At 35.0% G+C, this 4887-nt stretch overlaps 1 long non-coding RNA gene across 1 annotated transcript; it reads right to left on the minus strand.

Moving 5' to 3' along the window:
* Nucleotides 1-476: 476 nt before the first annotated feature.
* Nucleotides 477-3369, minus strand: LOC102592109 (uncharacterized). The gene is made up of 4 exons (XR_001472259.1): nt 2432-3369; nt 2093-2359; nt 905-1104; nt 477-730 (listed from the first exon to the last, which is right to left on the minus strand). It is a non-coding gene; the product is annotated as an uncharacterized lncRNA (long non-coding RNA).
* Nucleotides 3370-4887: the final 1518 nt, after the last annotated feature.

Below are 4887 nucleotides of genomic sequence, written 5' to 3' on the forward strand. Positions count from 1 at the left end.
TGATAGATTTGACTCATGAGGGATACCAAAAGGAGGAGATTGTACGGCAAAACATGATTCCAGAATTGTTTATTTTTACACTAATAATAATGATTTCAAGGGTGAATACTTAGAATAGCTGAAATTGCATATTTTCATACACTGTATTTTCAAGCTAAGATTGTTGTTGAACATGTAGTAGAGACCTTATATGCGTTGAAGAGTGTAAACTTATCTACATAATATCTAAAAGCATCACCGTCCGTCCATAATTTGGACTTTACATGTCCAATCTGGTCTGGTGTGTCATTTTTTATTCACTGATGTTAATTCGATTGGACTTTACATGTTGCACTGATGTTTCTCAGTGCAACACATTTGTTACACTGAGAAATAAAGGAGGATATTAAAAGAAGAGTTCATTCTGACCAATGACCGAAGCCACTGAAATCAGAGGTCACCAAGAACGTTGAACAAATGATTAAGCACAAGACTACTGGAATACAAGCTTGATATCACACTATTATATACAAGGTTTACAATAGACACAAGCGTGTTGTGCAGATACACTGATCCAAACGTTGTTGCAGTAGTAGTGATGATACAACCCAAAAAGTTTAAAGAGTGTTGGGATTTTTTAGTTACAAGATGATGGTATCTTAGTCTAGAACAACAACATGCATGGTACAATTGTAGTCCGGGTAAGCTTCTTCAGTGGCAGCATTTATGGCACAACAAGATGTCAAAGTACCTATAAGTTGAACGGTAGAGATATTGGCAAGGAAGTGAGAAAGATACTACAACATAAAATTGAGGCAGAATTTACTACATTAATTCCACAGATTTACAGCCAAAGGTGATAGTTTTATGGTGAAGTTATGTTAATAATGAACATTTACTTAGACGAAGGTGTAATACAACATACCTAACTGAGTGTGGAATATCCACTTGACGCAAAATCTGAATCACAGAGGCAGCCCAAAAATTTGAAAAAGTTGAGTACCATCTTTGTTACTTCCTTCTCCCCAACTTCTTATAACTGGACCTTCATAACAATTGAGGTTGTGCAGATTGAGAATCCCAAAAGTTATGCTTTTTGAGTAACCAAAATGAGGAACATACTTCCTGTAATTAAATGTAAATATATCAAATTCAATCATTAAAGTAATCATAGCTACTTTGATGTTATATAACATATAAATTTAAATATACAAGTGAATGGAGTTAAACTTATGTACTCTGGAAAAGAAATGAAGAAGGTAAAAAACTTAAAAATATAAAAATCAGTAGACATTCAGAGCAAAACATGTATAATCTCTTACTACAGAGAGTACACAAGTGAATGCAGTTGACATTTCGATCCGACAGAAGTGACCACCAAATGGAACTTTCTAACTAATTTGTACACTTGCCCATAAGAACTCAAATAGACAACACAGAGTATACTTTGATGTAGAAGGCAAAAACTTAAAAATACTACTTGACGGCTGTAGACAATCTAAGCATATCCCAACTTCTTCACTATTCAATATACCCATGGGGACATTACTATTTTCTATTGCTGCAAATTATTGAAAAGCGCAAATGCTACAAATAGTCAGTTATGGAGTCTTCCTCTGGTTCTATTAATTTCACTTAATTGCTCAGTACTGATCGTTAGGGAAAATACCATGTGTTGTAATGGACTCGTAGCTCTCAAAAGAGAATAGATCACTCAAGTTGCACCCCTCTAGCATTGACGTGATTAATTTGATCAAACAACCACCCATGCACATTGGCTAATGCAACAGTCAGCTTAGAACTATAGCTAATGTTAAAAGCTGAACCACTCAGTATCATCAGATGAGAAGTGGCAATTTTATTTGTCCTGATAGACAACTAAAACAATTATTGTCTTAATCTAAAGGACAATCAAAAGTAGAAGACAACAAAGCTAGAGTCAAATCTATGTTATTATCAGAACTAAAAAGGCATGAGTATCTGAAATCTAACAATAACCCATATTTCTGCTAGACATATTTAGTAAGCTCATACTACTGCTTATCAAGTTAATTGTAATATCCTTTCAGAAAGACCGACTAATCTGCCTAACTTCACTGACAGGTTCACTAACCTTTCATAACTTCTTGATTGGCGTGGGTTCAATTGAGGTATCGCTGCTGGAAGATTCAGATTCAAAAAATGTCGCTTTCATCTCTACCTCGCTAGCATCGAACGATTTGGCCTTTCTAATGTTCCTCTCGCCAGTGCCTGGTAGAGATGCATGTTCTTTTTCCGTGTAGGACAGAACTGTGAGACTTGACTGAGTAACATTAGAGTTTGTCCAGGATGACTTCCTTAGTTGAATATGAAATAGTTTCTTCGACAACATTTGTTGGATCTGATCAACACAGAGAACATTTGCAGAAGTATATATAAAGACAGACACTAAGAAATATAAGTAGGAGGTAACCTTGACGCAGGTTGTGTCAAATATGTCCTCTGCCTTCATGGAGAGAAGTTTTTCGCCAGGATCACCAGAAATGAAGGCAGTTGTTGAACCACCGCAGATCAATTTGGAAGGTACACCTACAAGCATAATGAGTTAATACTTGAATTGTTTTTTGTATATGCGATATTTTACCACAATAAATTTTTATGTATATAGCATAAACGTAATATCGAGGCACCAATGTTGTCTGTCTTTGACATTTTGCGCAATCAAACTGCTTCTTGTTTTTTGTGCATTTTTTCTGTTTGCTGCCTGAACATTCTAGGACAAAAACTTTTGAAGATCATCTGATATTGACATTTCGGCCTCAATGTAGAAAACTCCAACCTGCAATGCCCAACAAAAAATGTATATCTAACTCTATTCCATCAATAATTTGAGCTAGTCTAAATATTTCTGAAACCTACTGAAGTTGCTGTTGTAACTTCTACAATAGAAACGACTTGTCGGTGAACAGGATTGACGGTAAGAGCAGTGGATGATCCTGCGAAGTTACCCAACACATTGCCCAAAAGCACGTCTTTGTTTGTCTTTGCCCTATTATGACAACAGAAACATTGCGAAATATGCTTTTTATGGCACACTAAAGCTAGAGATGTATAGTAAGAAGTTAGTACCAACTGATCAACTGTAATGCCTGCGGATAAGTAGGATTTAAGCGTATCGTCAAATTGAATCTGGTTTGCAAGGATAAACTTGTACATATGAAATGATTGTGTAATAGTGTATGGTATTAAAAGACGAGATTTCAGTAAAACACACGCATACCTTGATAACTAGAGATTCCAATGTTCCTTCTAAGGATTACAGGGAACTCTTTTACCCTTTTCTATTTGAGCTTCCAATTCAGCTCCTTCAATTTCCCCGAAGTCGTCCCATAAAGTAAGCAAAAATTGGTTTCGTTTGAAAGCATGGGGAATACATGAATACTATTTTTTCTCGAATCTATAGTAACATTGTGTCAAAATCTGAAAACATAAATACCAATGTATAACACAGAAGGTTGTACTTACTGATCATCAGAAATAGTAACCTCACGACACCTATTTTGAGTGCGGCCTGCATATTTTGAAGGGCCATAACGGAGAACAACTCCTACAATATCTGATAGAAATAAAGAATTATTAGGTCATTACATGTGGGGACATAAATTTTAGCAAACTAATTGTTGGTAAGAGGAATATACCAAGTTCTGCATTAGGACCAGAGTCAGTTGAGCAATATTGGCAAAAGTTGTGGTATGTAACTTGTTCGGTGGCAACAGTGGTTTCTCAAGCTGCTCATTTGGTTTGATATGTTCGATTAGAGTATATTTATCAAGCACCCAATAAAATTTATGTATTATCCTTCCGTACGAAGGTAGTGAAACTTTAATTTCACTCTGGCAGTAGAGATTAGATATGTATCCAACAATGTAAGATTCTCCACATAATAGTCAATATCATCACCATATACAACTGCCCTGATTTGGTGTTCATGTAAAGTCGGTGAACTTTGTGAGATACAGATAAATTATATAATTATGCCTAGAGGATGAGCGACGACAATAATGAGCGAAAGGACCTGCTCGTCTTCCAAAATCAGATTTTGGAATCGAAATTTCTTCTAAAAACTTAGTTTGTCACGACTCATGTCCACAATTTGGACTTTGCAAGTCTAATCGGGAGTGTCAATGGTTATTCCTTCAATATTCAATCTTGGCGCCATATGTCTTTATCTTGACAATGAGAGCCACAACAATTAGAGTTGTTTTAAATTCGTAAACTCTTGGTAATAGTAAGACACACATGCAAGGTTAAATGCTGGAATTTTTGAACTCTAGAATTTGTATCAGTCTACTGTTAAAAAAGCGAACAAAGTTCATTACAACACATCATCAAACACCTGTTGTACAATATAGAGCAATAATAATACTAACATGCAATAGAAATTAACAAATCAAAAAATGAGAGCAAGAGATACATATATGTAAAGGCAATAGGACAGCATACATGCAAATATAGAACCCTCCACGTGTTGAACAACCAATAAAAGAGGGCCAGAAAGAGTCCTATATTAGAAGGGATCAATTATAGGTTTTTTATATAAAGGTACAAACACTTAAGGTTAAAGGTACAATCACTTAATGGCATGATACTTGTAAAAAGGTACAAATACCTAATGCTAAAGGTACAAAGAGTTAATGCATGCCATGTTAGTCCTATTGTTGGCTTATATAAAAGAGAATATACTCTTTTTTATATCAATATATATTTGTCTCATAAAATACATGTAGCAATTATTAGTATCAGATATTGTACATGTGTTTCACGATTTCAAAGAAGATATGAAGATAATTCAAAAATATCCTTGTTGTTAATCAACTAGCTCAAAAAGGCCCTCCAATTAGTCAACCTGTTCAAAAATACCCTTCTTAC

Source organism: Solanum tuberosum, unplaced genomic scaffold (assembly GCF_000226075.1).
Source record: "Solanum tuberosum cultivar DM 1-3 516 R44 unplaced genomic scaffold, SolTub_3.0 scf00611, whole genome shotgun sequence".
Taxonomy (NCBI): Eukaryota; Viridiplantae; Streptophyta; class Magnoliopsida; order Solanales; family Solanaceae; genus Solanum; species Solanum tuberosum.